Source organism: Theropithecus gelada, chromosome 4, assembly GCF_003255815.1.
Source record: "Theropithecus gelada isolate Dixy chromosome 4, Tgel_1.0, whole genome shotgun sequence".
NCBI lineage: Eukaryota > Metazoa > Chordata > Mammalia > Primates > Cercopithecidae > Theropithecus > Theropithecus gelada.
The window spans coordinates 75,878,355-75,891,340 of NC_037671.1; positions in this window are offsets into that span (position 1 = coordinate 75,878,355).

The window sequence follows — 12,986 nt, forward strand, 5'->3', positions numbered from 1 at the left end:
CATATTTTCCAAACTTCTATGCTCTGCTTCCTCTTGAATCTTTGCCACTTAGGTATTTCTTCTGACAGATACCCTAAACTATTTCTCTCAAATGTAAAGTTCCACAGATCTCTAGGGTGGGGGTAAAATGTCACCAGTCTCCTTGCTAAAGCATAGCAAGAGTGTCCTTTGCTCCAGTTTCCAATAAGTTCTTCATCTCCATCTGAGACCACCTCACCCCAGACTTCAATGTCCATACTATCAGCATTTTGGTTAAAAGCATTCAACAAGTCTGTCTCTAGGAAGTTCCAAACTTTCCCACATTTTCTTGTCTTCTGAGCCTTCCAAACTGTTCCAACCTCTGCCCATTACCCAGAGCCAAAATCACTTTAACATTTTTGTGTATCTTTATAGCAATACCCCACTCTCCATAGTACCAATTTAATATATTAATTAGCTTTTGCACTGCTATAAAGAAATACCTGAGACTGGGTAATTTATGCAGGAAAGAGGTTTAATTAACTCCCAGTTCTAAATGGCTGGGGTAGGCTTCAGGAAAATCAGAATCATGACGGAAGTTGAGGGGGGAGCAGGCACCTTCTTCACAAGGCCACAGGAGGGAGTGAGAGCAAGGGAGGAAAAATTGCCACTTATAAAACCATCAGATCTCATGAGAATTCATGCATTATCATGAGAACAGCATGGAAAAAACCACTTCCATGATCCAATCACCTCCCACCAGGTCTCCCTCAACTCCCGGGGATAACAATTTATCAGGATGAGATTTGGGTGGGGACACAAAGCCTAACCATATCAACTATAATTTCCAAATATTTTTCTCAGAGTATGATTTGCCTTTTCTTTCTCTAAACAGTTATCTTTCACTGTGCCAAAATTTGTAATTTTAATGAAGTCAAATCAATTTTTTTCTTTTATTTCTCATGCTTTTGGTGTCATGTCTAAAACTCTTTGCCTAACTAAAGTCACGCAGATCTGTATCTATCTATATATCTATATCTATCTGAGACGGAGTCTTGCTCCATCACCAGGCTGGAGTGCAGTGGCACGATCTCAGCTCACAGCAACCTCTGCCTCCCGGGTTCAAATGATTCCGTTGCCTCAGCCTCCCAAGGGCTGTGATTACAGGCATGCGCCACCACACCTGGCTAATTTTTTTGTATTTTAGTAGAGATGGGGTTTCACCATGTTGGCAAAGATGGTCTCGGTCTCCTGACCTCATGATCCACCTGCCTCGGCCTCCCACAGTGCTGGGATTACAGGCGTGAGCCACTGCGCCCAGCCTGAAGTAACACAGATTATTTCTATCTTTTATTCTAGAAGTTTTATAGTTTTAGATTTTATATTTAGTTTTATAATCTATTGTAAGGCATCTTGTCTAAGATGAGAAGTATAAGCTAAGATTCTCTTTTGGCATTGAGATTATGAATTATTCATTTTTTATTCACTGAATTGCCTTTTCATGTTTGTTCATGTCAGCTTGCTGTATTTGTATAGGGCAGGTTTTTGTTTCTCTATTCAGTTCCACTGACTGATGTGTCTATTCTTTTTAGTATTTATTTACTATTTTTTAAATATGGGATATTGCTATGTTGTCCAGGCCAGTCTCAAACTCCTGGGCTCAAGTGATTCTCTCACCTCAGCATCCTGAGTAGCTGGGATTATATGTTCAAGCCACCATGTTCGGCTCAGAGTGTACATGCTTTAGCCAATACCTACTGCCATGATTACTATATCTTTATGATAAGTCATGAAATTGGGTAGTGTGAGTCCTTCAATTTTGTGGGTTTTTTCTCAAAATTATTTTGTCTACTCTCATTCGTTGTCATTTCTCTACTCCCCTTTCTCTTTCTGTATATACATATGTATTAGAAATAGTTTATTAACATCTACCAAAATAATTATAGAAATTTGATTGTGATTGCATTAAATCTATGAATTCTTTTGAGGTGGGCTGACAATACAACACTTCTAATCCGGTAATTGAATAATATCTACTTTCATATATGACTTTCATTTTTTAATCAATATTTTTTACTTTTCAGTATATAGATCCTTCAAATGTTTGTTAGATTTTATTGAAGTATTTCATTTTAGAGAGTACTATTATAATAGTACTTTTTATAAAATTTAAATTCCAATTATTTATTACTAGTATGTAGAAACACAAAGGGCTTTTAAATTAGATATTGTAGTCTGTAAGCTTTCTAAACATATTATTTGTTACAGCAAATTCTTCCAAGTTTTCTACGTATACTGCCATGTTTCCTACAAAAAAGAGAAAATATGTTGATTTTTTCCCCAATCTTCATCTTTCGTTTTTATTTTTCATAGCTGATTTTAGTGGTTAAGACTTCCAGCATAATGTAAATAGGAGTGGTGACAGTGGACAGACTTACCTTATTCCTGAGTTTAGAGAAAAAGAATTCATTTTACCATCATTGTTAATTGTAGGATTTTTATAGATACCTTTTTATAGATTAACTTTTGATCTTCTTGGCACAAATTTCACATATTGTGTTAAGAATTTCCACAGATAAAGGATGGGGGAATGGGAATTAAGGCACACACAAAAAAAGTCATTTAGGAAAGAAAAATACTTTACCCTGGTGTATAGAAATCATTTAATGAAAAAGTGAACTATAGTAATTTCTACACCGGTGATGCATTCTTAAAGTGTGATTCCCTAGAACAGCAGCAGAAGCATCACTGGTAACTCAGCAATGCAGTCTTGGACCACACTCCAGAAGCCAGTCTCTGAATCAGAAACTGGAGGTGGAACCCAGCAGTCTGCCTTTTAGCAAGTCCTCCAGCTGATTCCAATGTACACAACAGTTGGAGTACCACCAATCTAAACCATACGCTGCAACTCATGACATGTTTAAATACTTAACAAAATGGCACAGCACATTAGGAAAACTTGTTTGTCAAATAAGAGCACATTCTCATCAGCTCTGCAACCAAGAACAGACCTTAATCAGCTTGTGCTTATAAAATAAAAAAACCTACACCCTGGGACCAATCTAACCGGAACATACAGAACAAAGTCAGTTCCATTTCATGGTGCTCCAACTGATGAAACTTTACCTCTCTGCTTAGAGTGTAGAACTTTATTCTGCTCTAACGTTTTATGCCTGCCTGCTCTGTAGCAAAGGATTTCCTATTTGAGTTCCTGATCACCTTCTGCTCAGACCTGGCAGTCACACCTGTCAACAAGGGCCGCGGGTACTGGCCTTTGGATTCTGGCAGAACATCAAAACTGCTGAGTAAGTAATCTCCCAATAGTTTATAACTGTAGTTTTCAAAATTCTGGAATCAGCAGAATTACTTCTTCAAATGAAACTTCACAAGAATTTCAATTTATAGAATGAATATATGCTGAGCCATTGTTAAGAAATGGAGGAGCTGAGTGGCAGCTAAGGCAGGAAAGAGGTAATCCTAGGTTATTTTCCTGTTTTGTGAGCATTTTCGACTTTATGAGATGAGAATTTTAGGCTTCATGAAAGTCACTGATTAGATAATCACTCAGAACTGGGAGACCCTGAAAGCTGAAAAATTGGAATACCTGGACACCAGTAACTTTCCAAGTCCAATATTTTAAACCAAACATGATTTATACTTTTTGTGAAACTCGTCAGTTAAATGACCTTCGAATTTTACACTAAATGGGATGTTAAAAAAAAGAAAAGAGTGACAAATTTATTTGGTCACAATCAGTAAATACATTTCCCACTTTCAGGGTTGGGTTTATGTTTCCTAGACTTGCTTCTTCAGGGATAAGGGTGGGGTAGATCTTGTTCACTTTATTTTCCAAGAACTCTTGCAAGCATGCCATTTATATGTTCACATCAAATAATCTTCACAGACTGCATGAAGGTTAACTAGTAAATTACCAAATTATATTAACCTGAAGTTAAGTGACCAGAGCTTTTATTCTTCTTTTTTTAAGTTATTTTTCTAAAACTCACTTGGAAAAAATGATAGTGAAATAAGCACAAAAGCTATGAGAAAACGACTATGGCCAAAAAAAGAATATGATGATAGTTGATATGATTTGGCTATGTCCCCACCGAAATCTCAACTTGAATTGTACCTCCCAGAGTTCCCACGTGTTTCAGGAGGGACCCATGGGGAGGTAATTGAATCATGGGGGCTTGTCTTTCCCGTGCTATTCTCGTGATAGTAAGTAAGTCTCTGATGGGTTTATCAGGAGTTTCCACTTTTCTGCTTTTGTTTCTCTCTCATTTTCTTTGGCCTGTGCCGTGTAAGAGTCTTTCACTTCCCACCATGATTCTGAGGCCTCCCCAGCCATGTGGAACTTTAAGTCCAATTAAACCTTTTTTTGTTCCCAGTTTCGGGTATGTCTTTATCAGCAGTGTGAAAACGGACTAATACAATACTGTTAATGACAAATCTATTGTCTTTTGCTTAAATATTCAGTGAAAAATGTCTGCACAGTCCTCTCTCAAGCATTTTGATGAAAGCTACTATTTACTTTAGGGAAGTGAAAGTGTATTTATTATGGAGGAGCTTTCTTTTACTTTCACTCTGTTAAAACCGTGTAGAAAATACACATTTAAAAGATCATAACAAAGAGCAGAATTACCAAAAGAACCGACTGGCTAACCACTGAAATTTAACTGTTTCTTCAGATATTCGAAAATAAATGCGTAATTTACTTTGATTCCCAAAAGTATTAATGACTATCTTCACACTTTGATTCCCAAAAGTATTAATGACTATCTTCATCCTCCCTCGTTGTCTGGAGGAGAGTAACACAGAAATCACTAGTAATTTTCTCATTTCTAATTATGTAAGCAAATATGCATTTACAGTTTTGAGAAATATTCCTACCTAAGTAATTATAAGTATCAATCACATTCTGTTTTAAATTATTCCAAAAGTTAAAATCATGGGATAAAATTTTCCTTAGTATTGCATGAGTCATCACTGTCCCAACACAATTTCTCAGATATGTATTCAATGTATTCATGAACCTCTATTTTAGGACAGAGTTTATATAACACACAACATTTATCATCTTACTTGTCTCTTGTAGAACAACAAATGGGCATGTTTTCTAAGTGTTTAAATAATGATTAGAGACAGATTCTTATAGCATCTCTTCAAGGTATATAGTAACATCTTTCTCCTAGCAGTAAGGAAACAAATGAAATCCCAAGATAGATCAAAGACTTGGTAAGAGACTGTAAGAATTTTTCAGGCCTCAGAACTACGTTATCATTATTCACTGAGAAAACTGTAGACAGAATATGAATACATTTGGTGATAACACTGAATTGAGCATTCTCGTTCTCCATTTGAAGTTATAAATTAAATTACTTTCTCTAGGAAACTGTATATTTACTGCATATCCCACATTTAACTCAAATCAGAACTTGACCTGATAGGCATATAAAAATGACATCAAACAGTTACTTGTTGGAAAGACTTCTAGTTCCAAAATAGTGACAAAGAAGCAAGCTGGCTTAACTCTCCCCCACGAAAACCAAAAACAAATATATAGTACTGAGATTATCACCAGCAATATCCCAGAATTCAAATAAGAGGATAAGACAGTTCCCAGAGCCAAAGGGAAGTGAAAAGACTCGAAGTACATGGAAAGAGAATCAAACCTCTATATCCATGATGCCCCTGTCCCAAAAATGCCCCACATCAAGTGCATGAGAATTTTATGACTCATGATTTCTAGAGAGGGAAAAATGAAATTAAGATGGACTACCAGCTTCCCCAATATTTTAGATTCCCTGGCAGGAGACCTGTCCTTACTTCAACCCACAGAAATCAGCAACATTGTCTGAAGGGAGGAATGTCCCTGAGACTCACCCTAAACAAAGGAGGGAGGTAGGACTACCATCCCCTGCTCTGGAAACTCTGCTCTATAACTCTGCTAAAGGAGTTGCCAAATCAGAGTGGCTGTTCAGAAGCATCACATTGTAGAAGGTTTGTTCCACAGGTCTCCTGAACACACATCTGTAGCCAGCCTTCCCACATTACTGGAATACCCACTTTGGGACCTTCCCATTCTGACCTTCAGCATTCTGATTGTTTACTAGAACTGAGCCAAACCTAGGCTTAAGGGCCATCAAGTGCTGAAAAGGAGGCAGTGACCTCGTTAGAGTAAAAATAAAAACATCAACGCTTGTTGATGTTACCAAAAAAAAAAAAAAAAAAACCTAAGCAAACATATCCTATAAAAAACAAAACAAAAACAGACAGCAAAGAGTAGAATAGGTAACTAATTATTCAGTGCAAATATATAGACGCACATCTACAAGAAAAAAAAAAAAAAAAACAAGGAATCATGAACTCTTCAAATGAACAAAGCAAGGAACCAGTGACTGACTCCACTGGGATGATGACATGTTAATGCTCTTAATAAAATTCTAAATAGCTTTTGTTTTGTTTTGTTTTGTTTTGTTTTGTTGAGACAGAATCTCGCTCTGTAGCCCTGGTTGGAGTGCAGTGGCGCGATCTCGGCTCACTGCAAGCTCTGCCTCCCAGGTTCACACCATTCTCCTGCCTCAGCCTCCTGAGTCGCTGGCACTACGGGCACCCGCCACCACGGCCGGCTAATTTTTTTTTTTTTTTTTTTTGTATTTTTGGTAGAGATGGGGTTTCACCATGTTAACCAGTATAGTCTCAATCTCTTGACCTCCTGATCCGCCTGCCTTGGCCTCCCAAAGTGCTGGGATTACAGGCGTGAGCCACCGCACCCAGCCCTAAATAGCAGTTTTAAGGAACCTCAGTGATTTCCAAGATATAACACAGAAAAGCAGTCCAGACACTTATTAGACACATTTAACAAAGAGATTGAAATATAATTTTTAAAATCAAACAGAAATCTTCTAAGCAAAACATTTGCTGAACTGAGAAATACATTAGAGGCTCTCACCAGCAGAATGGATCAAGCATGACAATGATCAGTGAGCTATTCGATAATATATGTAAGACGAGAAAAAACATGAATGAAAAGGAACAAAGCTTACCTACAAGATATAGAAAACTACCTCAAAAGATCAAATCTAAGAATTATTGCTTTTTAAGAGGGAACTGAGGAAAAATAAGGGGTAGAAAGCTTATTCAAACAGAAAACTTTCCAAAATTTGAAAAACGGACAAATATATAAGTACAGGAAGGTTAGAGAACACTACATAACTTGACCCAAATAAGACTACCACAAGGCAGGAATTAATCAAACTTTCAATGGTCAAAACAAGGAGAGGATTCTAAAAGTAGTAAGAATAAGAAGAAAACAAGTTGTAAAAGAGCTCCAGTTCATCAGGGAGCAGATATCTTAATGAATACCACACAGACCAACAAGGTGGGGGAAGGCATTTTCAATGTACGGGAAGAAATAAACTACCATTTAAGAATATTTTATCCAACAAAGCTATCTTTCACATATGAAAGAGGAAGTCTTCCCAGACAAACAAAAGCTGAAAAAAATTGCCAACACCAGACCCTTTTATAAGAATTGCAAAAGGGAGTTCTTCCATCTGAAAAAAATCTAAAGAAAAAAAACCACCAACACTGAAAAGAAAACATTAGAAAGTATAAAACACACTGGTAAAATTACATACATGAACTAACCCAGAATACTCAAATACTGTAATTGTGGTGTGCATTTCACTTGTAACTCTAGTATAAAGCCCAAAGACAACTCTATCAAGAATAATAATAGCAATAGCAACCTGTGAAGAGAGAGGCAACATTAAAAGACATGAATTGAGACAACGTAAAGTCAAGGTATAGTTAAAAATAAAGTTGGTGTAGAGTATTTATTTCCATTATTTTTCTTTTTGTGATCTAAGAGGGCATCTTTAAAATAACTTGTCATATCTATAATAGTTATATGATGTTTCTTATAAGTTACATGGTAACTGCAATGCAAAACTTGTAATAGATTCATTAAAAATCAAAAGCAACACATTAAGACATACTACCAGAGAAAATCACCTAGCCACAGGAAACACAGTAAGCAAAGAAGAAGGAAGAGAAGAGATACAAAACAACCAGTAAACAAAGAACAACATGGCAGTAGTAAGCCCTTACTTATCATTAATAACACTGAATGTAAATGGATTCAATTCTTCAATTAAAAGACATAGAGTGGCCGAATGAATAAAGAAACAAGACTCAACTATACGATGCATATTCCAAAAAAATAAAAGAAAGAAAGAAAGCAACACTTCACATATAAAGATACATTTAGACTGAAATTGAAGGGGTGGGAAAAATATTCCATGCATCTGGAAACCAAAAAATAGCAGGAGTAGCTATTCTTATACCACATAATATAGAATAAAAATCAATAACTTTAAAAAGATCACTATAAAATGATAAAGGGCTCAGTTTATCAAGAAGACATAACAATTTTATGTATCCATATGCCCAACACCAGAGTTCCCAAGTATATAAAGCAAACATTAATAGATCTAAAAGAAGAGATAGATTACAATACAATTTATTGGAAACTTCAACACTGCACTCTCAATAATGGGAAGGTAATACACACAAAAAAATCAACAAAGAAACATCAGAATTAAACTACACACTAGATCAAACAGGACTAGTGGACACTTACAGAACATTTCACTCAACTGCTGCCCAATACACGTCCTTTTAATGAGGACATGAAACATTTTCTTGAATAGACCATATTATCAGCCACAAAATAAGTCTTGACAAATTTTAAAAGGAAGAAATCATGTCGATTATCTTTTCTGACCACAAGTGAATAAAGTTAGAAATCATTAACAAGAGGAACTTGGAAAATACACAAACACCTAGAAGTTAAACAACATGCTCCAAAACTAACAATGGGTCAATGAAGACATTAATAAGGCAATTAAAAAAATTTTAAACAAATCAAAAAGGAAATACAATATAGCAAAGTGTACACAATACAGCAAAAACAGTACTAAGAAGTAAGCTTATAGAAATACACTTCAAAAAATTTTACATCAGAGTTTACAAGAAAAAAGTGAAAAGACTTCAAATAAACAACTGAATGATTCACGTCAAGAAACTAGAAAAGCAAGAACAAAGCAAATTAAAAATTAGAAGGAGACAAATAATAAAGATAAGAGCAGAAATAGCTAAAGTTGATACCTTATAAAAGAAAATAAAACAGAAACAGAAGACCAACTAAATAAGTTGGTTTTTTGAAAAGATAAACAAAATCAACAAACCTTTAGCTAGATTAAGGAAAAAAGCAGGAAAATCCAAATAAATAAAATCAATAATGAAAAAGAAGACAACTCAGACCACAGAACACAAAGATCAGTAGATACCATTATGAACATCTACATGTCAACAAATCGGAAAACCTGAAGAGATGGGTAAATTACTGGACATGTACAACCTACCAAGATTGAATTATGACAAAATAGAAAACCTCAGCAAATAAATAATGTGTAATAAGATTAAAGCTATAATAAAAAGTATCTCATCAAAGAAAAACCCAAGACATCATGACTTCACTGTTTAATTCTACCAAACATTTAAAGGAGAATTAATAACAATTCTACTCAAACTCTTCAAAAAATTAAGAGAAGGAAATGCTTTCAAACTTGTTATGGAAAGTTAGCATTTTTCTGATCCAAAACCAGACAAAGGCATAACCAAAAAAGAAAACTACAGGCCAATATCCTTGATGAATATAGTTCCAAAATCCTTAACAAAATATGAGCAAATATGATTTAACAACACATTAAAAAGATCATTCACCATGAACCAGTGGGATTCATCCCAGGAATGCAAGCGATGAATGCAATACATGCAAATCAATAAACATGATGCATTATGTTAATAGAAGCAAGAACAAAAACCATACTATCTTCTCAGTAGATGCTGAAAAGCATTCAGTATAATTCAACATTCCTTTATGATTAAAACCCTTCAACAAACTGGGTATAGAAGGAAAATAACTAAAAATAATACAGGCTATATATGACAGACCCATGATGAACACTGGACTAAACAGGGAAAAAAACGAAAATCTTTCCGCCAAGATCAGGAACAAGACAAGGATGGCCACTTTCACCACTTTTATCCAATATGACACTGGAAGCCCTGGCCAGAGCAATTAGACAAGAGAAAGAAATAAAAGGCATACAAATTGGAAAGGAAGGAGTCAGATTAGCCTTGTACTCAGATAACGAAAAGTAATACTTAGAAACACCTTCCACCAAAAAAAAAAAAAAAAAAAAAAAAAAAAACTGCTAAATATGATAAGCAATTCAGTGAAGTTCAGGATACAAAATGAACATTCAGAAATCAGTACCATTTATATACACTAACAGCAAACAATCTGAAAAACAAACCAGAAAAGCAATCCCATTTGCAATAGCTAGATAGAATATAAAATATTTAGGAATCAATTTAACCAAAGAAGTGAAAGAGCTTTATAAGAAAAACAATAAAACACTGATGAAAGACATTGAAGAACACACAAAAAAATTGAAAAAATATCCCATGCCCATGGAATGAAAGAATTAATATTATTAAAATGAAAATACTGCCCAAAGCAATATATAGATTCAATACAATTTCTATCAAAATACCAATGTCCTTCTTCATAGAAATATGAAAACAATTCTAAAAATTATATAGAACCACAAAAAACCTCCTATAGATAATCCTGAGCAAAAAGAACAAAGCTGGAGAAATCATACTACCTGACTTCAAAATATACTACAAAGCTATAGTAACTAAATCAGCATGGTACAAGCATAAAAATAGGCACATAAACCAATGGGAAAGGATAGAGAGCCCAGATATAAACCTATGTATTTATGGCCAACTTATTTTTTTTTTTGACAAAAGCACCAAAAAATAAACATTGGGGAAAAGACAGTTTCTTCAATAAATGGTGCTGGGAAAACTGAATAATCATATACAGAAGAATGAAACTAGACTCATAGCTCTCATTATATACAAAAATTGAATGAAGATGAATTAAAAACTTAAATCTATGACCTGAATCTATGTAACTCTTAGAATAAAACATTGGGAAATGCCTGTGAGATTGGTCTGGGCAAGGAATTTTTGTATAAGACCTTATAAGCATAAGCCACCAAAGCAAAAATGATAAATAATATTATATCAAGTTAACAAGTTTCTTCACAGCAAAGAAAACAGTCAACAAAGTGAGGCCACAACCCACAGAATGGGAGAAAATATTTGCAAATTATTCGTCTGACAAAGGATTAATAGCCAGAATATATAAAGAGCAAAAACAACTCTATTTGGAAAAAAATCCAATTAAAATTGGGCTAAGAATCTGAGTAGACAGTTCTCAGTAGAAGACACACAAGTGACCATAAAATATATGAAAAATGTTCAACATCACCAATCACCAGAGAAATGATTACCACATAAAATATCATCTCATATTGGTTAAAATGGCTTTAAAAATACAAGTAATAACAGATGCTGGTGATGATGTGGAGAAAGGAGAACCGTTGTATACTGTTGATGGAAATGTAAATTAGTACAGTCACTAAGGAAAACCATATGAAGGTTCCTCAGAAAACTAAAAATAGAACTCCCATATGATCCAGTAATTCCACTACTGGGTATATAACAAAACAAAAAAAGAAAATTAGTATATCAAGGAAATAACTGCTCTCCCATGTTTATTTCAGCACTATTCACAGTGACCAACATATGAAATCAACCTAAGTGTCCATGAATGTATGAATGGATAAACAAAATGTGGTATATATACACAATGGAATATTTTTTAGCCATAAAAAACAATGAAATTCTGTCATTTCCAACAACATGGATGGAAATGGAAGTCATTAAATAAAATAGGCCAAGCACAGGTAGACAAATATCATATGTTCTCACTCACACGCAAAAGTTAAAAAGTTGTCTCATAAAGACAGAGAGTAGTGGTAATTACCAGAGGCTGTGAAGGGCAATGGTGAGGGACGATGAGGAGAGGTTGATTAATGGGTATAAATACACAGTTTGACTGAAGAAATAAGACCTAGAATTTGATAGATCAGTAGGGTGACTACAGTTTACAATAATCTCTTGTATATTTTAAAAGAGCTAAACGAGAATAATTTGAATGGATTTAACATAAATAAAAGACATAAATAAAAGTGGTAGAATCCAAATTACACTAATTCAATCTTTAAACATTTTAAGAATGTATTAAATTATCACCTGTACCCAGAAGATATGTATATCTATTATATATTAATTATTTTTTTAAAAAATTACTGTTACTTATTGAAATCCACAGAAGCCTTGCATGAATATAGACAGTGATGAGCACTAAAGATTCAACCAGTTATGAAAAAGGCATGATAAAAGCATTTTTATGAAAAAAAAATTCTCTTTAGAGCTGAAGGGTTTAATCAAAAGATTTAATTAATGCTTTTGAAATTAGCATTTAATTTATAATTTACTTAGTGAGTTTATTGTGAACAAGGCTGACTTCACATATCTAAATAAAATATTTTCCTCAGCAAATTGGCCCTTGAGAGATGAAACTCAATTGCAAAATCTGAATTGATTTTTTTAATGTACATCTTTCAACTGCTGCTTTTACACAGAACCTGAAGTCCATTCCCATACTCAGTTTCTTCTCTTATTATCTTTACTGGATTCTTGTCAATTTTATTTTATTCACCTGAAAAATTCTCAGATTCACACCTCTTTGGAGCCCATGAGGAAGAACACTAGCATGTAAGCAGCAAACCCCAAGCTGGGTTGGCTCAGACCTGAGACAGGCAGCAAGGGCCTTTCCAACTGACAATAGAAAGCAACAATGGGAAAGAAGGCTTTAATAAAGAGACGTCTTCAGCTCGGGCCTGATTCAATTTATATTTACCACATAATACCATAAAAATCTATAAGCCACTTCCTCTTTTTGTGAAAAGAAAAAAGGTTCTCATAAACTAATGGGGAGTCATAAGCTTTTAAAGGGAGCCACACCATAGGCTTTG